Source organism: Notolabrus celidotus, chromosome 19 (genome assembly GCF_009762535.1).
Source record: "Notolabrus celidotus isolate fNotCel1 chromosome 19, fNotCel1.pri, whole genome shotgun sequence".
Lineage (NCBI taxonomy): Eukaryota > Metazoa > Chordata > Actinopteri > Labriformes > Labridae > Notolabrus > Notolabrus celidotus.
Genome location: NC_048290.1, coordinates 3,399,243 through 3,423,873, shown reverse-complemented (window position 1 = coordinate 3,423,873; position 24,631 = coordinate 3,399,243). Strand labels below are relative to the sequence as shown.

General features: G+C 42.9%; 1 protein-coding gene across 1 annotated transcript in view; it reads left to right on the top strand.

Moving 5' to 3' along the window:
- The first annotated feature begins 5,207 nt into the window (after positions 1–5,207).
- The window catches only part of lhfpl2a (LHFPL tetraspan subfamily member 2a), a 58,745-nt gene continuing 39,321 nt past the window's right edge, over positions 5,208–24,631 (top strand). Inside the window, exon 1 of the mRNA XM_034710118.1 lies at positions 5,208–5,499. The gene's annotated coding sequence lies outside the window, so the exon portion shown is untranslated. The remainder of the gene's footprint in view (positions 5,500–24,631) is intronic.

The window sequence follows — 24,631 nt, the reverse complement described above, 5'->3', positions numbered from 1 at the left end:
TCACCAGATTCTGGGTTTTGCTTCTCTCTGGAATGAACTTTGACCTGCTGTTGGTTTTACAGTGAGAGTAAGGGAATGACCAAAGTTACAAGGGTTCATCCTCTGGGTACCATGAATGGCTGAACATTACATTTCACTTCATACAGTAGTTGAAAAGTGGAGAATTATATTCTTAAGATTATAACTTTAAGGGCTTTATTAAAACTTTATTGATCGTATAAAATGTTCTGCACTTTGGATCCAAATCAAATCATCCTAATTGCTCTTAATCAGTTTATCAGGGTCAGAATCTAAACAGGAAACATGACACACAGGAGTTTATGAGCTTACAGTTCATTCAGATGTCGAGGAGGGAAACTAACACTGCAGCTCAAACTGCATTAACCATAGGAAATGGTGATTTATTAAAGGAGTATTTGTATTGTTCTGTTTTGTTTCTCACTCTTAAATTGAAAGTCACTCAGAGCCACCCTCCCAGGAAGTGGACGGATAACATCAGAGCTGTTATTATTGACAATGACTGCAGAGTTGTTTGGCCAGAAACTCCCAGACCGAGTCATGAGACTTCCCTTATTTTCCCTCCATTCAAAGTCCCATCTGACTGACCGAGGAGCACAAATAAGAGGGCACCGAGGTCCTGGCACCACTGTGTCCGATCCTAGTCACAACAGCCCTGAAATAGTCCATTCATGCTCTCACTGTGTCGTGCAAAGCAGAAATGAAAGTACAAAAGTTGTTGTTTTTCACTGTTCCTGTTCCTCAGATGAGCAGGATACTTCCTATGAATGTTAATTTCTGCAGCATCAGACGACTTGAGACAGGGAACTGGAGATGGTGCATGCATTGACACATGTCTGGAAATAATGCTAAGTATGGCTGTCTGCTGTGAAGCATATAGACTGATATGTTGGACCTGAATAGATGGAGTCTTCAGAATGTGAGCTATCTGCATCGGCTGCTGTTGGCCGGGAGTCTCGGGGTCAGCTGTTAGTCTCTCAGGAAAGGTTAAGACACAGATTTAGAGAGAATGTGATATGTAGACGACTATAATGTTCATGTAATACTGTGGGAATATTGTCTTTACAGGAAGGGGAAATCACCGACACGCAGACAACAACTGCTTTACAGAGACGACAAATGTTCTGCCTTAGCTGTCGGATACGTTCATGCATCCAGAGATCATATCAGAGTTTTCAGGGGCTTATAAATGGGATTTACTTGATTCAGATTGAAGTGTAATCTGTTTATCACTGTGGTACAGGTCTGAAGTGTTTACATTGATACGTTTTACAATACAAATAGTTCCAAGGGAAAGAAAGAGTGCAAATGGTAGTAAGCATCACATGCTTTAGTGATGGGAAGTTCAGCTCTTAAAGTTAGGGTTAGAATTAGGGTTAGGGTTAGGGTTAGGGTTAGGGTTAGGGTTAGGATTAGGGTTAGGGTTAGGGTAAGGGTTAGGATTGGGTTAGGGCTGGGGTTAGGATTAGGGTTAGGATTAGGGTTAGGGTTAGGGTTAGGATTTGGTGTTAGGGTTAGGGTTAGGGTTAGGATTAGGGTTAGGGTTAGGATTAGGGTTAGGGTTAGGGTTAGGGTTAGGATTGGGTTAGGGTTAGGGTTAGGGTTAGGATTAGGATTAGGATTAGGGTTAGGGTTAGGGTTAGGATTAGGATTAGGGTTAGGGTTAGGGTTAGGATTAGGGTTAGGATTAGGATTAGGGTTAGGGTTAGGGTTAGGGTTAGGATTAGGGTTAGGGTTAGGAGTTGGGGTTAGGGACCGGGTTAGGGTTAGGGTTAGGGGTGGGGTTAGGGTTAGGGTTAGGGTTAGGATTAGGGTTAGGATTAGGATTAGGGTTAGGGTTAGGGTTAGGATTAGGGTTAGGGTTAGGGTTAGGGTTAGGGTTAGGGTTAGGATTAGGGTTAGGGTTAGGGTTAGGGTTAGGATTAGGATTAGGGTTAGGGTTAGGGTTAGGATTAGGGTTAGGATTAGGATTAGGGTTAGGGTTAGGGTTAGGGTTAGGATTAGGGTTAGGGTTAGGATTAGGATTAGGGTTAGGGTTAGGGTTAGGATTAGGATTAGGGTTAGGGTTAGGGTTAGGATTAGGGTTAGGGTTAGGATTAGGATTAGGGTTAGGGTTAGGGTTAGGATTAGGGTTAGGGTTAGGATTAGGATTAGGGTTAGGGTTAGGATTAGGGTTAGGGTTAGGGTTAGGATTAGGGTTAGGGTTAGGGTTAGGGTTATGATTAGGATTAGGGTTAGGGTTAGGGTTAGGATTAGGGTTAGAGTTAGGGTTAGGATTAGGATTAGGGTTAGAGTTAGGGTTAGGATTAGGGTTAGGGTTAGGGTTATGATTAGGGTTAGGGTTAGGGTTTGGGTTAGGATTAGGGTTAGGGTTAGGGTTTGGGTTAGGATTAGGGTTAGGGTTATGATTAGGATTAGGGTTAGGGTTAGGGTTAGGGTTAGGATTAGGGTTAGGATTAGGGTTAGGGTTAGGGTTAGGGTTAGGGTTAGGATTAGGGTTAGGGTTAGGGTTGGGTTAGGATTAGGGTTAGGGTTAGGGTTAGGGTTAGGGTTGGGGTTGGGGTTAGGGTTAGGGTTAGGATTAGGGTTAGGGTTAGGGTTAGGGTTAGGATTAGGGTTAGGGTTAGGGTTAGGGTTAGGGTTAGGGTTAGGTTTAGGATTAGGGTTAGGGTTAGGATTAGGGTTAGGGTTAGGATTAGGGTTAGGGTTAGGGTTAGGGTTAGGATTAGGATTAGGGTTAGGGTTAGGATTAGGGTTAGGGTTAGGATTAGGGTTAGGGTTAGGTTTAGGATTAGGGTTAGGGTTAGGGTTAGGATTAGGGTTAGGGTTAGGGTTAGGGTTAGGGTTAGGATTAGGGTTAGGGTTAGGATTAGGGTTAGATTTAGGATTAGGGTTAGGGTTAGGATTAGGGTTAGGGTTAGGGTTAGGGTTAGGGTTAGGTTTAGGATTAGGGTTAGGGTTAGGATTAGGGTTAGGGTTAGGGTTAGGATTAGGGTTAGGTTTAGGATTAGGGTTAGGGTTAGGATTAGGGTTAGGGTTAGGGTTAGGGTTAGGTTTAGGATTAGGGTTAGGGTTAGGGTTAGGGTTAAGATTAGGGTTAGGGTTAGGGTTAGGATTGGGTTAGGGTTAGGGTTAGGGTTAGGGTTAGGGTTAGGGTTAGGATTGGGTTAGGGTTAGGGTTAGGGTTAGGATTAGGATTAGGGTTAGGGTTAGGGTTTAGGGTTAGGGTTAGGGTTAGGGTTTAGGGTTAGGGTTATGGTTAGGGTTAGGATTAGGGTTAGGGTTAGGCTTAAAACCAGAACTACCAGAATTTATGAAAACAGAACCAAACTGAAGCAAATAGAAGCAGAACCAAACTCAAGTAAACAGAACCAGAACCAAACAGATCCTGAACCAAACAGATCCTGAACCAAACAGAACCAGAACCAGAATCGAACAGAACCGAAAAGAACCAAACCAGAACTGAACCGGAACCAAACCACAACCGAACCACAACCGAACCTGAACCGAACCAGAACCGAACCAGAAACGGACCAGAACCGAGCCAGAACCGAACCAGAACCGAACCAGAAACGGACCGGAACCGAACCTGATCCGAACCTGATCCGAACCTGAACCGAACCAGAACCGAACCAGAAACGGACCAGAACCAAGCCAGAACCGAACCAGAACCTAACCAGAAACTGACCAGAACCGAACTCAAGCAAACCGAACCAGAACCAGAACCAGAACCGAACCTGAACCGAACCAGGACCGAACCTGAACCGACCTATTAACGGACCAGAACCGAACCAGAACCGAACCAGAACCGAACCAGAACCGAACCAGAACCGAACCAGAACCAAAACCAAACTCAAGCAAACCGAACCAGAACCAAGTCAAGCAAACAGAACCGAACCAGAACCGAACCAGAACCAAGTCAAGCAAACAGAACCGAACCAGAACCAAAACTTGAGCAAACGTTATTAATGTCCTCAGGTTGGCATTGAGAAAAATCAGATGCCTCAGCTTGGATGGGCTGATCCGATTTCTCCTCTCAGTGAGTATTTGCCCGGTCTTTGAGAAGAACCCTAACCCTAACCCTCTCAGAAGGAACAGATGAAGCCACGATACACAGCCTCCCCTCCATCACCTGTATCCTATATCATCACATGTGATTGGCCGCATGGCCGCCATGCTGACCAATCAAAACAAAGTTCTGCTGTGAGCAGAGCTGGGGCTGAACACTGAGAGAGGCTCTTCTGATTCACTATAAAGCATCGTCTCTCAGAGCCACAGCTTTTGATCATGACATCACTAATGTGTTTAATCTGTGTTACAGTTATGAGGGGGTCCTTGGACAATTTTCTCACCTGTGAGGGGTCCCTTGAACCAGACTGTAAACATGTTTATTAATGCTGTGAAGATCGTCTTCTTTGAATGGGTGGGTATGTGGTTCCCTGTGTTCCCTGCAGCCAGCCTCAAGCGGATTCTTGATGAAGTGCAGTTTATAACACTTCCACATCGGCTGAAGGAGACCAAACTAGAGCAAAAAATGTTACTTTTAAAAGCCCTACGATCACAACGGAGATTACAATTCAAAAGGTTGAGTGTGCAAACATCATCTGTGATGTCTGTGTTGCCCACTTTACATTTATTCATCTCTCTAATATATATTATATTATATTAACAATGCATGGTAGTTTATTGGTTTATGTGGTGGATTAAAATCTACAACACTGCTCTTTAAAATGGAAGTTAATGTACTTAAAAACTGAACTAAGAGCTCCTGTAAGGAACTTTCAGTTTGTGTTGATTGTGGCGCCCCCTGTGGACAATAAAGTACCCTACACCAAGCTCACTCCTTGCTTATCTTGTACTGTAAAGAAGACCAAGAAGTGTTACAGCAGTTACAGGCTTCAGACATAATCATAAATAACTTATGAGTATTGTCTCTGAATGCTTTGTTTGCTTTTGTTTGTCACATTGAGTCATCAGTATTAATTTCAGTCTGTTTCTTAACCAGCTGAAAACTCCCCACTGGAGCTTTAATGCAGTCTTTGGGTGAATGTGTTTCCACTGTCTGCCCTTCAATATGACAAAACTCGTGTTTGTGCAACCTTCCCTTTTATTGCACACTCTCTAACAACCCAGCATGAGGCTTTTTCACACATTAAATAAATAATAGACTGTCAGCAGTTTGCTGTGAGTGCAGAGCAGCAGCAGTGATTGGTGGGAGGGGGGAGGGAGCTGACGGAGCAGTCACTCCCATCCTCACAGGAGTCTGTCCGGGCAGCAGGGCAGCACGGAGCCATTCATTCTTCTGCTGTGGTCCGGGGGACAAATGTGGAGGATGAAGAGGAGACACTGAGAGGAACAGAAGGAACAAAACCACAAACTTTACCCCCTGCACAGAGACACACAGAGGACAGAGGAGACTCCAACTTTGCAGGATTTCAGGGACGAGTTGAAATCAGAAGCGCGCAGGCAGCAACTTTTCCTGTAAGTAGATCCGACTCCAAAGAAAACCCTCTCCTTTTAACGCGTGTTTTCTACTAAAGCAGGAAGGTTATGTGTCTGTGAGAACCCTCTGAGTTAAAGGACTGTAGCCACACATAGTGGGACTTTGATTTAAGTTTTTCCACATGTATCTGTGGTATTTTCTCCCGGGGCTGAGAGGGGAAACTCGTGGCAGGGAAGCCGAGCAGACTGATGCTGTGCCAGGCGAAGACGCAGCGCAAAACGACCCTAAATATGAAGAAAAGCAGTTAATACAACACTCAGGAGGGATTGCTTGTCTTTTAATTCATCTATTGTTGCAGTTTGAACTCCTGAAAGTGCTTCTTGTGACTTATATCAAACTGACAGCAGCAAAATGGATCCAATTGAGAGCAGCAATGAGCTTTTAGAGTGGACTGACAGCATGCTGATGCAAGTTTATTCAATTTCTTGAAATGCTAACACAAGGAAGATGAACAATTGCATATGCAATGCACAAAGAGCCATGATTGGAGCTTGTACTTATTGTTTATGGCTGAAAACACTAGTCCAAGTTGTTGCATCATAGGCTAATCAATTAATCGACCAAACTTTGCAGCTCTCACAAAGTCGACCATGACTTCCTGCTCTAGTTTAAAGCAAAATCCAACTTAAGAAGCACCTCCCTTTCTGTTTTCATCTCTTCTTTATACTTTCTTTGCAAAAGTCATGTTGCCGATTAATAAGACACATTTCTGACACTTTAAATATCTTGTTTGGTGAGAAAATGGTGCAAAATGTTCATCATAATCTCTCAAAAGTTCATGATAAAGTTTGGGGAAGCCTTTCATTTGTGGATCCAGTTGTCAGAAAAGCAAACATATCAAGCTTCCACTCAAATAAGACAAATGTAAGTTTGTCTTTTGCTTGTAAATGAACTTTTCTGCTAATTGATGAATCAATTAACAAGCAAAGCTTCTCCAGTCTGCATGCAGTCAGGTTTTATTTCCTTTAAAAGCATCATTAACCCTGCACACCTGATCCTGTCTCCCTTCTATCTGTGTCGCTGGTCTTGGGTTCCTCTTTCTTTTGTCACTTCAGGAGAAAGTGTCAGTGGTCTCGACAAAGTGCGACACAGATTCTTGTCTTGTTTTTGTCTTGTGTTTCAACAGTAAACCTGAGAACTGGTCCCACCTGTAAACCAGTGTTTGTGTGTGTGGAGAAGAGAAAGGTCCCCTGAGGGCAGAGGTTGTATATTCCGAGTCTTTGGACCCCGATGTAACCAAAGTCAGGAAGAGAAAGCCTTATGTTGCATTACTTTGTCCTGTGTTTTCCAGCAAACATGGATTTTTTCTTTCCATGAGTGATGCTCTTCATCGCAGCGTTATAATAGAAACAGTGTTCATGAGGGATGTAGTGTTGTTGTTCCAAACCTCAGCCACTGATTCATTGTGGCTGGAAAGATCACACCCATACGGGCTGGCTGGTTTTCCATGTGGAGGTTGTTCCCTCTCTAATACATTAACACTATGTTACAATAGCGTTTGTTGTTTCTTTATATGCAAATTAAAGATCCACAATCCCAGAATGGAAATCCCCACACAGACATGTCGCAGGACTCTTGGACCAGTATGAGCACCAACATGTGATGTAGCTGCTGAATGTTGGATCCAATTGATTATGGCCTCTTGTTAGACATGCTGGTGGTTTAAAGAGGTGGTTTCAACAAGTATGAACATGCTCCATATTGGATCACAGGTTGTGATTGGCTGATTTGAATCAGGCTGAATGGAAATCTGTCTGCCTGGGAGTTTAAATGGAAAGGTGGTCCACTGAATTTCACCTTTCTTGATGCAATCGGCTCCTGGATTGATTCCAGACACTGAGCATTAACCCAGATTTGATGGTTGAAGTTTGGTTGAAATCAGGGCTACACACAAGTTTGTATTTGGACTGAAATTTGCCAAAATAATATTTGAGTTATGTTTTTAAATGAGTGAACTCTGGTTACTTACCTTGGGTTGATAATGAGAAGATTTGAGCCTACCTAATGGTGACCTGATCTACATGTGTGCTCCTCTGTGACTAAGAGAGACCTTAAAGGTGCCATGACGTCTTCTGTTCATTGGGTTAGATGACAGAGAGGAACAATATCTTAGTCCATTAAGTTTAACTTTTGCATTTGACTGATTTTTGCTTTCTGTGCCCAAAAAGTTGACCAGAGTAATTTCAAGTATTGCAGCTGACATCTCTGTGTGAGCTTTTTGAAAAGTGTGTGTCGATTACTCCTCGACTAACCTCAAGTGGCTAAATGAAGACGGTTGGGTTAGACGTCACAGTGTGTCTCCAAAGACAAGTTTGTCTTTAAATGTCAACAAGTCGTTCAGTTTGGCGTTGAAAGGAGGATGGAGTAGTTTCATAGCTCTTTCCAAATGACTCTTCCAGCTGTAGTTGAAAGCCCGTCTATGCAAAGACATAACTTCAACTCTTTTTATTTATTGGATGTGTGATGTCAATGAAAAGATTCAGAGATGTTTTAAAGGAGACAGCTTTAAACATTCTCCTCGACTGAGCATGCTCAGACACTAAGGCTGCAAAACTCTCTGCAAAACTCTGACTGTGAAGGCACTACCAGTCAAAAGTTTGGAAACACCTTCTCATTCAAGGGTTTGTATTTATTTTAATTATTTGAAACACTGCAGATTAATACCAAAGACATCAAAACTATGAAAGAACATATATGGAATTATTTAATGAACAAAAAAGTGTTAAACAAAGCAGAATATGTTTTAGATTTTAGATTCTGTAAAGTAGCCCCCTTTTTCCTTCATGACAGCTTTGCACACTCTTGGTATTCTCTCAGTCTGCTTCATGAAGTGGTCTCCTGGAATGGTTTCTAATGAACATGAGCCTTGTCAAGAGTTCATTTGTAGAATGACTTGCCTTCTTAATGTGTTTGAGACCATCAGTTGTGTTGTTCAGAGGTAGGGTTAGTACACAATGGAGAGCCCTATTTGACAACTGTTGTAATCCAGATTATGGTAAAACCAGATTATATCATAGTTTAGATGTCTTCAGTTTTATTCTACAATGTTGAAAATAATTCAAATAAATAGAAACCATTGAATGAGAAGGTGTGTCCAAACTTTTGACTGGTAGTGTTTAACACATACAGGTGGATGTTCAGTTGCAGGTCGTGCACACAGTTTTGTTGATGGGGATTGTGATACTTACTCACTTCCATAATCTCTTTAGCTTCTTGTGTGGATGTGTGATGAATCATGGGAACAAAGCTGATGTCCTGGTGTAGTTAGGTCCAAACATTCAGTAGACGTTGAATCAATTTCAACACAGAGATGTTGGAAAAACTTTAACTTTTGAATCATGTCGACAAAGACCTGCTCTCTGTGTTTGCTATGACCGGTCCTCTCCTCTACTCGTTGATTTCTTCCTTCCCTCTGCAGTCCAGCAGACCGCTGTTTGAGTCCCGTGTCAAAGTCCACGTTTCCTTATTGTTGTAGCCCAGCGTTAAGTACATGCTTGGCGAGGTAAAGGAACCAAAACTACACGGTAAGGTTTAGGAAATTATCGTGTTTTGTGTCAGACTGCCAAGAGAGGGAAAATGAATTGCCTTTTGCCTTTCCTGTGGCCTGGAATGAAGGAAAAAAGTGTTCTTCAGGGTGGTGATGAATGAACTCCAGGTTTTTTTTTTGAACGGGGCGAACATGGAGCCCTGAGCGGTCACGTGGGCTCGCTGGCATTAACGCTCAAACCAACTGGCAATGTTAAGTTCTGGTTTCAGATCAGTCAGAAAACATCTGCCTCTGTATTTGACCTGTTGCATTTCCAGCCAATCACAGCACAGAAATACCCGCTAATACCAACCACGGCCTGGAGGATTTGTCCGGTTCCCCGGCAACTAAACTGTCGCAGTTAAACGCATTGTAGTCACTTTATAAGCAGCTGCAGAGCGGCAGCCACTGTGTGGTCTCGGTCATGAGTCTATATTCTGTAATTAGCTTGAACCATTTCATTGCAATTTGTCCTTTTTTTTGAAGGCGTGCAGTGGATCCTCTGATGTTTAATGGCGCTTAGGTCATCTCAGAAAAAGTGACTTGCATAAAAGCCGGTGGTTGGTTGCATTGGTCGGTGAATTGCTGGTTGGTTTGAGCGTATATGCCAGCTAGCGCACGTGGTCCCTCAGGGCGCCGTGTTCGGCCCGTTGGAGAAGCCTGAGGTTCATTCATTAGAACCCTGCAGAACACTCCTTCCTATGTTTTAGGCCACAAAAAGCAACCGTTTGTCTCTCTGTGTGTTGGCAGTCTGGAAGCACAGATGTACGGAAAACTTCTTTTATGTTTCTTTCCCCCTCGGCGTAACGGTAAACTGTCAAAGCATGGAAACAATCAACACCAGTCGTCTTTGTGCCTCGTGCAGCGATGCTTTTAATGCACGTTATTCAAACTAAAACAAAACATTTTGTGCCAACCTGTCCGTGCAGACCTCATTGTTCTTCTTCCCTGCTTCCTCCCTCTTTGAATTCAGAGCTTTTGTCCTTAATCCAGGATGCCGGCTCCGGGCTCTGGGTGTATTTCTCTGGAATGAGGACTATTTTTAGTCGTGGATTTGATTTACACCCTCTCCATTCTTTTGGTTTCTAAATCAACACTTTACTTTTATGAATGTCAATATCACCCAGTGATGGAAATAAGACCTGGGCATTATCTGTGTGTGCCTGAAACCAGAGCCTGGATTGTGGTGTCGGCATGACCAGAGTGTGAAATCCACTAAATGAACGGTTGCTCTCGTGTCAGAGGTTAAACCGGATGACTCCGGCTGGCTGGGACTAACATCTGGGATACAGTTTGTGACAGGAAAGGTCTGCTTCTCGTGCAGATGACCCCCGATAACAAGGCTGGTTTACTCGCATTGTTCATGAAACTACTGTAAAGATGCACCGAGCAACAACACTCACATCTGCTTCTGACAATGAGAAGTTTTGAGGTCATAATTTCCATTCCCAGGATTCTCTGTTTCTCAGTGGGTGCAGTCAATAAAACCTTCAACAGGAGCATCCAAGGAAGCGCTCTAATGAAAGCAGCACACAAGTTTTTTATGCTTGTTACCCTTAGGATTGTTTATTTGGCTATAAAATTGATGTAATGCGAGGAAGAGTTTTAAAACTCAGACAAATCTAAAGTGGGTCACATTACGTTACAAGGTTTTCCATTCCAGGCTACTAAAAGCAGTGTTTCTGAGTGAATTAAAAGCAGCAGTGTGTCCGAGTTTGTTTCTGTTTTATGGAGCCGCCTCAGAGATGGACTGTTTCACCAGAGCTGGAAAAGTCTGTGTCACGGCGAGCTCAGAGGAGGACAGAGAGATGATGTACGGGTTTGTTCTCAGACGCTTACAGCTGGATGTTCTCTTCTGCAAAAGAAACTGTTGACCTGGATTTATTCCAAATGAACCAATGAGATCGCCTGTAGAAGTGATGTCATTACCCTCTGAGTCTGTAACCTCACACATCAGACTGTTACACGTCTATGGCATGAGATATATGTAACATACGTCTGTGCAACACTCCAAAGACGGTGTTGAGAAAGTGGCAAGGCCATTGAGGAGCCATTGAGGAGTGAACTACATAATGCAAGCTGGACAGGTGGCTATTGTCATGTCATTTCACGATTCTTGACGCTTTTGTTTGTAAAGAAAATGTGTGCATTAAAGCCCTTTGCTCTTAATTTGATAAAACAAAGGTTGTCAAGTTTTGATAAAAGTGCTGCTAAAGCTACATCCACGCTAACCTCTTTACAAGCCGGTATTATGCACAGGCTAGCAGCTACTTTATGCTCATGCCACGACTGAATTATGCATGTGTTTGAACTCTCCCAGTATAAGATTTGTTTATAAGTAACAGACTTTTAGATGTTTGTCAGTCTAAAAAAGGTTCTCGTAACGGATGTGCACGTTGAGACTGCTTAATGATTGGACATCGTCAAACTCGCTAGTCGGCGCTTGAAGTACAAGTCGGTTAATCAAATACAAATTTATATTCGTGTTATTGTGGTTCCAAATGCAGCTCATATGTTGTTCCTAAGCGGCAACCTCCAGATTTAAAATATGAAGCCAATGCGGAAGTGTTAAAAACTGCAGTTCATTGAGTGTCCACTTAAGGCTGGCTGCAGAAACACAGGAAACCACATACACACCCATTCAAAGAAGACGATCTTTACAGCAGAAATAAACATGTTTACAGCCTGGTTCAAAAAACAGTTTAGGTCTGAGTAGCTCATTTATCTCTCAGCACACATAGTACGGGGGGTGAATTTATTTATAACAGTATTTTTGAAAATATTAAACTTACAAGTTTTGCCCAAATAAGGGCATGGCGGACTTGATTGACAGGCGGGCATCCTCTAGCTGTTAGCAAAAAGGCTACAGGCACGCCTCTTAACCTCGACAGAAGTTATGTTGAGTTCAGTTTTTCCAATATGGCACCCAACGATGATTGGCTTCAAGACAGCGCTTCAGGAACAGATGGGTGATGTCACCGATACTACGTCCTTTATTTATACAGTTTATGATTGTTCCTCAGCTGTAGCACAGCTAGTTCCATGATGCTATAATGCTCTACTACCAGGATGTAAACAAGCAGAGATGAAAGATGGCGTCTCGTGCAGCTCAGTTTGTCAGTATGTTGATGTAGTAAATGGAGATAAAGTTTTATGTAGTTAAGGATTATAACTTGGGTTTGCAGTTAAACTAGCACTGAAGTAACTGAAACATGTCCACGTGTCTGAGTTTGGATGTCTTGATGTCAGCTTTGGAAACTTTTTTATCAAACACAAGCTGTAGTCTTCTTCTCTTCTTCATTTTTCCTCTCTCTCTGTTTCATCCTCACACCTGCAGTGAGCTCCTGTTGTTGTGCGAGTTGTCAGGGAGCTAAAAGAGCTCCAAACATCTCATGTGCACGTGAAATGTGACACTGTGCAGCAGTGTTTTTGTGATGACTGTTCCCATGTGGACCCATTCTCTGATCTTGCTCAGACAGACCCTTCAGAGCTCTCTGAGAGATACTCGACCAATCTTTCCTCCTCTGTGTTTCTCTGTTCTCCGTGCTGCGCTGTAGAGCAGTCATGCACGCTGATTAGATTAGGCAGCATGGAGCTAATCACCCTTCTCTCTACTCTCCCCCGCTATTCTTCCCTCCTTGTTCCCTCTTTTATTCTCTGACTCTCCTCTGTCCTCGAGGCCCCCCCTGCGGCGCCCTGAGATGAGCCTCTCCTGGGGGTACATCAACCTCCAGCAGCTCTACAGCCTGCTGTTTACCAGGAAACCAGCAGGGTGGGGTCCTCACAATAACAAAGCCCTCAACCTACACTTGTCCCCTCTCTGGATTGAAGGCTGAGTGTGGAGCACAGAAAGAAAGAAAGAGGCGTCTAAAGAAGTGAATGACTTGTGGAGGACGTAGAGGGGGCCGGACCTCCTGTCGGGTGAAATGAGGAGAAAGAATCTGCAGTGGGTTTTGTTCCTTTGTGGCGAGCTGGGGGTCAGTCTCAGGGGAATGCACGGCAGACGGACGCTGGGTTCTGCAGCTGCGTGGCCTCCAGCACTTAATCTAGTCCCTGAGCAGCTGCGGGCTCATTAAAGTCCACTGGTCGTGTTCAACATTCACTTCGGTTTACGTCTCTCAGCCACCGCTGCGCCTCCTGTTTCCCTCCCTGACAAATATCCTGTTTTGTTTTTCACTTCTGTACCAGCTCATGTTTTAATACTCACGTCTGATTACTGATGAAGCTTGGACCAGAGTCAGCCGAGGACTCAGCTGTATGCTAATGATGAAAGGTTACGACCTGCTACAATAGGAGGTCTGTGTGTAAAGTGTGATAAGGCGGTATCATATGTTCATTTTGGCTAAGGTCATGGAAAAGGCTTTAAGCTGTATGAAGGAGATTAGACCAGATTACAGTCTGTGTTTGTGTCACCAGTGAAAACTGTGATGTGCTTTCTGTTTCAAGTATTCACACTTTGGTTCTAAAAAATTGCATTTTATGATTACATTGTTGTTTTTTGTAAAGATTAATGGTTTTATGTTTTGTAGAATATGCTCACTGTCTTCCCAGGAGATGTCTTCATGCTTATTATGAAGCTAGACGCAAAAAGTCCTCATGTTCAGCTAGCTAACTGTTTGAATGTGCGCTACACAGACACTATGCTAACTTTTTTAGTTAGCTAAGAACACAGACTGTATAAAACATGGACGTAGTCTCAGTCATGTCACCAATTGGCTGAGTTTTGAAGCCAATTGAAGGCGGTCGCCATGTTGGAAATGCTGACTCAACCTAACTTTGGGTCGACCTAGCATAAAGCTAAATGGCCGCGTTGAGGCGGGCCTTTAGCATCTTTGCTAACAGCCACCGTGTTCCCTCCTGGCAGTCCAATTCACCCCTGTTAGAGAAATAAGCTATTCAGACTAGGTGTGTAGATTAGGTGTGTACCAGGCTTCATTCAAGACCTGTGGTATCTATTATTTTGATGTTAGCTATACTGGGAGAAGAGTTGTTAGCTAGCAACCGTAGCACAGTTTGCTGGACAGAAAGCCTAGAGAGTCTCTTTACTTGCTGTGTCTTTGTTCATTTTGTCGTGTGACATTTCCTTGCACAATGTATGTCAAAGTTATGTAGCCACCATGCTACATCAACATGTTGTGCAAACAGTGTTGCCAACTTAGGACTTTGTCTCTATATTTAGCGAGTTTTCAGACCCCTCTAGTGACTCTTTTTCAAAAAAGCGACTAGCTACAAATCTAGCGACTTTTTCTGGCATTAAATGGAGACTTTTGGAGACTGACGTGAAAGCATGTATGGTTCTTACTCTCCCCAACGAGCAGTGGATGCTGCTGAGTCTCTCCTAGCTGCATTCAGAGCAGGAGGCGTTCATCCCTCAGCATCCAGACTGCAAATGTATCACGCATGTATGAAGACACCGCTGGCTGATCCCACCTATTGTCACCTTTTGGTTCATTTAGATAGTTAATGTATATATAGGGCTGCACGGTGGTGCAGTGGGTAGCGCTGTTGCCTCACAGCTAGAAGGTTCCTGGCTTGCCTTTCTGTGTGGAGTTTGCATGTTCTCCCCGTGCATGCGTGGGGTACTCCGGGTACTCCGGCTTCCTCCCGCAATCCAAAAACATGCTCAGGTTGATTGGTGCCCGTAGGTGTGAGTGTGTGCGTGAATGGTTGTCTGTCTCCCTGTGTTAGCCCTGTGATAGGCTGGCGACCTGTCCAGGGTGTACCCTGCCTTCCGCCCGAAGCCAGCTGGGATAGGCTCCAGCCCCCCGTGACCCCTAACGGGATAAGCGGTCAAGATAATGGATGGATGGATGTAGGTTATATACAATAAAAATCTTGAAAATGTTATGGTTGAAAAATGTAATGTTTTACTTTGATTTGTTGTCGGCTCCTAAGTGTAGTTATAAACATATTTAGAGTGTTTTCTTAACCTCTTTCTGTCTCTCCCTCAACGTTACACGTCTCTCCTACTGCATCAATTCCAATTAAGCAAATTGAGTGATGACGTCATATAGACTTCGAGTGACTTTTAGAACAACCACTAGCTACTTTCCTCACTGAGGAGTTGGCAACACTTAAATCCTTAAGCTAATTTCCAGACAAGCCAGGCTGTCCTTTAGAGCATTAAGACATTACAGCAATCTCAATCTTTAATCAAAGTCTTGACAAGAAGGCAAAGAAGCATAAAAGTATTGAACTTCTGGTTTGGGATGGGAGACATTCAGATGCTGTTCCACTTTAAAAACCAGCTGAAGCAGCAAATACTGAGTGTTTTTTATTTTTAAAAAGACTTGAATAATGAATCTAATCACAAGTTGCTGTTTTCCAACCACACTGGCCTGGAAATGTGAATCAGGTCTCTCTAGTTTCACTTTGAGCACAACAACTTTAATTGAAAAATACACCCACAGAGTTCTCTAAGCTATCTAACAGCTCTCCTCACATTTACTGTAAAATCTCAGAACAACAGAGAAATCCTCCAGCCGGTCAATCCCACGTCGCTTTAAAACCACAGGTCTAAATCCCCGTGTTTGGGTCCAGGTTTCAGCAGCACCATGGAAACCCCTATTTTTGTTTGGACTGGCAGGCTGTCACCGGTCATTATCACCGCTGCAGCCGTGCAGCCGGAGCGCCGCAGCAGCAGCAGCAGGACCGATCGCTATAACGCCCGCTCTGTTTTTCTCAGCATCCTGCCTCGGCTGAAGCAGTTTTAATAGAGGTGACTCATGCTAGAATAAAAAGCAGGTCAGTGGAGTGACCTAATCCTGCTCACGTTACTAAGTGTATTCACAGTAGTTGAACGTTTGCCCCTGTTTGTAACTGCTGCTCAGGCTTCCCTCTCTCCTTAAGTATGCAGTTTACAATCATAATATTGATTTTAAAGAGTCTTTTATTAGCAATCCTTTAGAGAAGCTTCTCATCGCTGTCCAGAAGTTATAGTTATTGTTCCAACTTTTACCAGCTGATGTTATAAGTCATAGCTGTAGCTACCTTTTTAATCTAATATTAGCTCCATGAATTATGAGGTTTTAAACTTTTGCTCCAGAAGATTTCCAGTTATGAAAGTCTCTTTTGTTATTTTGCAACTGAGCCGACCCGGCAGACACATGACGGAGGTTTTCCAGAGACTTCATGCTTCTTCACCAGAGGTCTAACACCTGAGGATGTCCGACTATAACACCAGTGTACTCTGAGACGTTCATTGTGCAGGCGAGACGTTACAGGCCGTAAATATAACACCTTTAACTTGCATGAAAAGAGCTTCTGTGAGGCTTTTGCTGTTTGTTACATGTCATGCCTCTCGTGCTGGTGCTCCAATATCTCCTTGTTGTTGGGTTCATCGTGAAAGTATGAAGATAGTGACGGAGCTGCAGTGGAATCTCAGTGTCAAAACTTATTCAGAAGTCTGAACTGACAATAATGATAATCTTTATTTTTATAGAACTTTTAAAAAAAGCAGGGTTACAAAGTGCTTTACAAATAAGAATGAAACTAAAAGACAATAAAAGAGAAATGTGGGGAAGACAAATACCAAACCTGGAGGGACAGAGCCTTCTCAGTAGCCGCCCCCACCCTCTGGAACTCACATAGACTGTGTAAAATATGGACGTAGTATCCATGACGTCACCCATCTGTTCCTGAGAGTTGTTTTGAAGCAAATCGACGGCAGCAGCCATATTGGTAATGCGGAACTCAACTAGGCAGAGTGTGATGTAGTGTGAGTCTCTTAGCCAATGGAAAACAATTCACCCCCCGTACAGTGTGTGCCATTAGAGAGATTAGCGTTGTAGGGCCAAGCCGTTTTTTGACCCAGGCTGTGAACATGTTTATTAATGCTGCAAAGATCGTCTTTTTCCCATTCATGTGTTTGTGGTTTCCGGTGTTTCTGCAGCCAGCCTCAAGCGGATTTTCGATGTATTGCAGTTTATATCACTTCCACATTGGCTTCATCGTTTGAGACCGGAGTTTGCCGCTTGGGAACTCACTCCCCTCCAATATCCAAAACTTTCTCTGACCCTTCAGCTTTCAAATCTCTTTTAAAAACTCACCTTTTTAAGTTAGCTTTTCATTTGTGATTGTACTGTTGTTTTGTTTGATCTGTGTTATTTGTTTGCTTTTGCTTGTATTGATTTTAACAATTGTAGTGTCTTTGAGTTTTTGAAAAGCGCTATATAAATAAAATGTATTATTATTATTATCATTATTATTATTAATAAATAAAAAGAAGTAAAAAAATGTTGAGAGAATAAAAACGCCAATAGATTAAAGATTAAAAAAAATTAAAAAAGTTAGAGAGATAAATGTAAATATATAAAATACAATTATTAAAAATAAATAAATAAATGTAATAATTAAAAAGAATAAATTAAATTATAAAATCCTTCCAGTGATAGCGCCTGAAAAAGTCAAGTCAAGCTTTATTTATAAAGCACATTTAAAAACAGCCTCAGTTGACCATTGTGCTGTACAGTTATATAATCATACACAAATATAACAATAAATAAAAACAATAAAAGAATAGTAAGAGCTCAATTTAGGAAAGTCAAAAAGTAAGAAGCCAAGGATTCTTGCTTAGCTGGGACTGAACGCCCACAAGAAAATATGGGTTTTCAGCAGTGTTTTAAAGTGCTCAACAGACTGTGCAGCTCTAACCTGGAAAGGTAGGCTGTTCCACAGCTTTGGGGCCGCCACTGAGTAGGCTCTGTCCACACGAGTAGAGAGTCTGTACCGAGGTACTGCCAGGAGCTTTATGAGTGGTATCTGATTTCTGACCCTCAGTCGAACACACTTGGTGGTTGATGCTGTAAAACATTCGTCTTAAAACCTTCTGACAGAGCGTTGTCACTAGTCTCCTGGTCACTGAGCAGAGGGCGGTGTAATGGTCTGTGCAGCTGTGAATTGATTTGTAGGGTGAGGACTCCAGGTGAGGGTTGAGACCGGGGTGGGATAATGTTACAGCACCTGTGGGACCACACAGACAAACCCAAACACACACACAAACTTCAGCACAACAATCAGCGTGTTGCAGGAACATTTTCCCCTCCTTTGTGGGAAACTCAAAAGATACTAGCTCCACTCTCAGATATTAAACAACATCAAATATAACAGACCCCAAAGCTCCAGCGTTTTATACCAAGATATGAGGAGGCTTAATTGAATTAAACTGTAATTTGCCAGACTAGATTTCCCAGGCACAGGCTCGCAAGCAGATGCTTCTTGTTTGATTCAATCTAAGGTACAATCAGAGCCATCGTCGTTCCAGTTAAATAAATCCCATAATGTTAAACTCTTAACCTCTCTGCTGAGTAAATTAAATTTATTTAGCTAGAAAAGCATCTCTGGGAACAAACGTTTACTGCAGTTTTGCAGACTCCATTTCTATCTGTGTTTATACTCTCAAGCAAAAGCAACCAGTGCAACCATTCCACATTTCTCTCAAACTGAACCTGGACCTTTGTTTTGACTCTTCAAAGGCTTCATCAAATATGCATGCCTGCTTTAAGAGACAAAAAAGAATGCAGGGAATGAGTCTTTGTTTGCTGTTGTCATTGAGGGCGGCCCTCAGCAGCCAACAGAGGTATTTGTCATCTCAAGAAGGATATTACGCCGTCCCTCTTCACAAGGACAGAGTGGAGTAAACACAGACACACGGAAAGTGAATCATAGAGGGCAATAATGATAGTGTAGGGAGACAAAGAGCAGGCGCAAAGGAAAACAAGATTCAGATTCAAAAAAGAGAAAAGAGAGATTCAAAGGACAAAGGAAAATAAAAGAAAGAGAAGGTAAGCTTTTTGTTTGACAATTAACTGGAGCAGCTCTGGGTCAGACATCTGTGATCCATCTCCCAGGGGCAGCCGTCTGGAGCTGCCTCTCCACCCTCCTCCTCCTTCCTCCTCCTCCATCCCCTCCACCAGCGTCGTGACTTCCCTTTGACAAGCCCCCGCCCCTCCGCCCCAGAGATCACTCACTCTGAGGGGTTCCACTTTTTTAATAGCTACCTCTGACCTTCATCCATCATTCTGTCCTCACCGATATTGTTTTGAAAGCTCAGTTTTTTCCTCTGATTTGACTTTCTATCAACACCGAGCTGACATTTTTGATCTCTGAACAGACAGATTTGGGTAAACGGTCTCCAAAGTGGATACATGTGGAAACACCGGCCTGTTCCCCATATGAGGGGAGTTGGGGACAGAAGCAGTGTGAGGGGGGGCAGGGGCAACAAAAATGAAAGAAAGGCACGGGCAACATATGGTGGGGCACCAGCCTGCAGAAAGATGCATGCGTTAATGGTTAACAAACCCTTCTCCTGCATGTTATAGACTGCTTTGTGTTTCTCCACTGGAAGGGCATTTTAAAGGGATCTGCTTTGTGTTTGCTGAACTTTAAGTGTACCATAAAGAGCACTGCAGCAGGTTTTCTCCACTAGAATCACACCCCACCAGCAATGTGTCATCTTTTCTTGATTTTTGAGGTGCACTGCCTCCTGTTTTCTCCTCTAGAAGGGATCTTAAGATGACCCAGAATCACATTTTTCCATGTCAGAGAAAACCTTTACTTCATGACATCTTATCTTTTGGAAGGGAAACATTCAGTGCACTGCATTAAACTTTCTCCACTAAATCACATCCTCAGTAGTAGTACTTAAGTGCGTTACATCAAACTTTCTCAACTGAAGGCCATCTTAGGTAGCATAGCATCCTTTTTATTTTTATTCTAGGACACCCTGTAGGGTTCTGCATCATGTTTTCTCCACTAGAAACTCCTCCTTCATGATTTACATCATTTTAATGTAACTTTCCAATGCTCTCAATCACACTTACTCTACTGTAGGGGCGTCTAAGTCGGACATTGCATCACATTTTAGAGAAACCCTGGAGCACAGTGTCATGTTTTCTCCACTGGAAGGACACTTGCATTGTATTTTAAATTTAAGGGAGCCTTAAGTTTATTGCATCACATATTGTTCTGTTAAGTGCACTTCATAGCATCCCCCTGTGGTCCGACTGTATTAGGTTTTCTCCACTAGAAGGGTACTCTAGATTGCTCTGCATCGTGTTTTCTCCAATAGAATTTCATCCTGTTGTGTTTTTACTGTTTGAGGAACATTTTTGGGAACTACATGTTCATTCTACTGGAAAGATATTTTAGATTGCAATGCATCATGGTGTGTCAACTACACTGATTCATGTTTTCTCCACTAGATCATGTCCAAAGAATACTAATAGACTCTTTCAATGACTGAAATGGCTTCTTAGATGGACACTGCGCCATGTTTTCTCCACTTGAGATTGCACCGGATCACGTTTTTGTCATTTTTAGTGAACCCCTGTGTTTTCTCCACTAGAAGGGAACACTTAAACGGCCCTTGATCATGCTTTCCTACATCTTACAAGGTGCTGTATCTAATTTACTCTGCTGGAATTTGATTTTAAGGGGCCAAACATCACATTTTTCCCATTTGAATGGAACTATTAACAGCAACACATCACGTTTTCTCCACTAAAACAGAACCCCACACTGGCGTCATGTTCTCTCCACTGAAAGGAGGTCATATATGATAGCAATGCATCACATTTTCTTAATTTTGAGGGAAACCTTCTGACACTGGAGCCCAGTTTTCCTAACTTGCCTTTGGTAGAATTGGAAGAAACTGTGAAATCTGTTCACCATGTGTTCAGGTTATTATTCAAACTAAGGGGATTATGTTTCTAGAATGAGCTGACGGCATTTAAAAGTACAAAATGTTGCTTAACAATGCTTTAGCACCCCAAAGGTTTACAGTTTACCTTCACTGTAAACAGGTAGAAGTCTTGTGATGGTTATTTGTACCTGTATTGAAAGCTCTCAGCACTTTAACAGCCTTTTAAGTGAATCTACTTTAGTGCTGACAGCTAAACTCGGGCACTTTAACGGCATGCATGCAGTCCCCACTCCACGTAAACACTTTCAGGATCTTATCCACCTCTCAGGACGGTTAAAGAAGCCGTTATGACCTCGTTACTGCAGAGCCATTAGATTCCTGGGGGCCAACAGCCCGTGACACTGAGTGGGATTCATTATCACTGCAGGTTCACGGGTTCAGAGGCGAGACAGGAAAGATGATGCCTCTCTGTCTTTGAATAACACAATTTGGCCGACATTAGCGTGGCCGCAGCACACACACGGTTCTGGAAGGAGGAGGGGTGTGTGTGTGTGTGTGTGAGCTCACGTGAAACCTCTTTTCCCATTATGTCTGTCATCATGTCTGGGAGAAACTTGGCTCACATCCAATCCGGAGAAATTACCCTCCCAGTCGCATTAAAGTGCACTTAATACACCTGTCTTTTATCATATGGAGAGACCTCAGTGATGACTTCACCACATCTAAACCAAACACTCCTTCATCATTCACCCTCTTCCTCTTTGAATCCATATCTTCAGCTGTTTCCCTAAAAGCACTCCGGCTTTATGAAGAATTATAAAAACCCACCCCCTGGAATAATTCAGCCATCTGCTGTGTTTAACGTTTAGCTAACAGGCTAATCACTGCAAGGTGATGTCATCTGTGTGTGCTGTGTGCGGTCTGTGGTTTACAGGCATACACACATAAATGCATGCATGTAGACACACACACACATACCATACACACACACAGGAGAGGAAATTGGATAGAGTGAGGATAATCATTGCATTAGTGCAGAGTGTGTAATCAGCGTGAGCCTGAGGGAGTAAAGCACACCTTGTGCTTTTACTTTACAGACCGGGTCGTGTTTGTGAAGGCCTGAGCTGCAGAGTTAAGTGTTATTTGTTGAAGTGGAAAGGGTGTGTGTTTGTGTCAAAGGGAATTAGGCACTAACTGAAGAGATGGAGCTGGACTTTAGCCGTGTGATGTCATCAAGGAGGGACCGAGGATGGACAGATAATCATTTTAGGAACACTCTGTAGTTCCTCTGTGTCTGAAACACACTGATGAAAGGCACGCTGACAGTCCGGTGGTCAGCATGTGCATTAATTGATCATCCTACTTTGTTTGCAGCGCCAATATACTCTAATGGCTTTTCAAAGGCTGACTTTTACTGATGGGTATACACACTCCCTGTCTTACACTGCATCCAATACTTTATTTAGATCATACTATTTTGTAAAAAAAAATGTTGTTAATATATATTTTTTCTTAAAGTTTTTAAGCAGCAAAGAAAATGAAATTTGGGGCTTTATCTGTCTCTTTTTTTTTTCATTGCATTGGATTAGGCCACTCAGTGTTAAGCTATCTGCAATTAAATTCTCACCTCATTAACCTGACACATGAGCCATATGTGACAGTTGTTTTACTAGTTAGATGCATTTTCTTAAAGTTATTCACGAGTTAAATTCATGGTGTGTCTAGTCATGTCTTCATTTTGAAGATTTTAGTGATATAGTGAGCTGAAGTTGGTGGCAGCTCAGCATCCAGCTCCCTCAGACCCAATCCAAAGAACTGTGGTGATAATTTGAAATGTCAATATTTTCATTTAATATCATTTCTTTAAGATCTTTTTGTTGTAAGGAGAAAGATACCTCTGTCCAAAATTTGGTCTTGGTTAAAACCCAAGCGGCAACCTGCGGCCACTAGAATTGAAGCCAATGCGGAAGAGTTAAAAACTGCAGTTCATCGAGGATCCGCTTCAGGCTGGCTCCAGAAGTACCAGAAACCACATACACACCAATTCAAAGAAGCAGATCTTTACAGCAGAAATAAACATGATGCTGACTTGATTGACAGGCGGGAGCACTGTAGCTGTTGGCCAGGAGGCTCAAAGCCCGCCTCTTTACGTCACAATCGCTCGACAGCAGCAATATGGCTCCCGCCGACGATTGGCCGCTTCAGAAACAGACGGGTGACGTCACGGATACTACGTCCATTATTTATACAGTCTATGTTCTGTATCCACTGACCTGTCCTCTCAGTAAAGGCATAAAACAACATCAACATGCAGAACCAGGACCTTATACACCTGTATCAGGCCTTTCTGGAGCGCCCTTGGCCCTAGTTAACATGCATCAAGCATTCTTGGCCAGCACTTAAGGTAGGATTCAAGGAAACAACTCAAGTGGGAGGCACAAGGAGGCACATTAGAGGAATGAGAAGTACCTTTAGTGATTAAAAACGAAGCCTGTCAATGAGTAACAGAACTCAACCTAACTTACAGCTAATCAATACACTGGTATAGAAGTGGAGCTGAGGCAGATCTTAAGACCTCTTGGAAAACAGCTAGAGCAACCCACCTTTCATCCAAACAAGCCCCGCCCCCAAAAACACAACTTCAGCCTTAATGTAAGCAACTCAGATTTATTTGTACGAAATGAGGTGAACAGAACAAAACCACTTTAAACATGTTAGATTCTGCTGTAAAGAGGTTCAGACAAAAAGAGTAACTCTTGATTCTTGCAGCCAGCCTCTACTGGACATTCAGGGTACTGCAGTTCTTCTGCACTTCTGCAGGTTGCCACTTGATTTAAACCTGTGCTCTCAAATTTGTAAGATTTCTGCAGTTTATTTGAACTTGAACACTGATATTTTTAGCATTTGAACTTTGGCGCTCGCCGCTTTGAGTTTGTTACACTAAGATTAAACCAACGGCCTTGAGCATGCTTACACTGACCCACATTAGGTAGAAGAAAACACCTCAAACCAGCCTCTCTCTCACAGGGCTCTATTTGACATCTTTATGAGTCTCGTTGTGAGTGAGAACAGCATTGTTTCTGCCCCCCGGTCTCCATCAACAGTCCGAGCTCGCACCCAAACCCAGAACGGAAACTCCACAGGGCACCAGAACCTCGACGGGTTTTCCTTTCTCCCTCTTTGAAGAGCTCCTGGCAAAGCTTTCAAAGCCCCTCTGTGTCTCTGCCTCTCCGGCTCCTTTAAATAACGCGCTGCAAATACAACACAGCTGCCCAGCTGAGCGCGAGCAGACAATACTTATTATTCTCCAGAACAATTATTGCTTTTCTTTCAAACATTCCACACGTTGAACACGACAGAGTCCGGTCCTGTCTAAGCTGCCACTTGTGTTTAGTTCAGCGATATTGGAAAAATCGTCCCACGTGAATGATAGTGAATCCAGTGTGCGGCCACTGAGCGGTTTCTGTGGTGCTGATGCAGCAACAGTTTCCTGCTCCTATAAAATGTTCCAGTGACACAGACAAAAAACACACACACACACACACACACACACTGGAGCACTGTGATGAGGTAATTGTTAGTGAAGTCTGTTTTGTATTGTATGACAGCAGCTGCAAACCCGTTCACTTCCATTTTAAGATCGTGGGTCTTTTATAACCCCGCTCAAACTTCCAATATGTATTGTGTTTCCTGCAGATGCCAGAAACAGATGTACCCATGTGTTAACAACAGGAGATCCAGTGTTTTTGTTCACACACACTTTACATAAACATGTGGTATTTGACCTTTAAGATCCATCAGGTGAGTCCCACCTTTCAGTGAAGGAAACATCTGTCTGTATCTACTTTAAATATTTACCCACACAGCTTCTTCAGCAGTCGTTGCACACTTTGCAGAAGCGTTTGTGTTTTCTCTGTGATTACCCCGAGAGAGTAAATGGGTT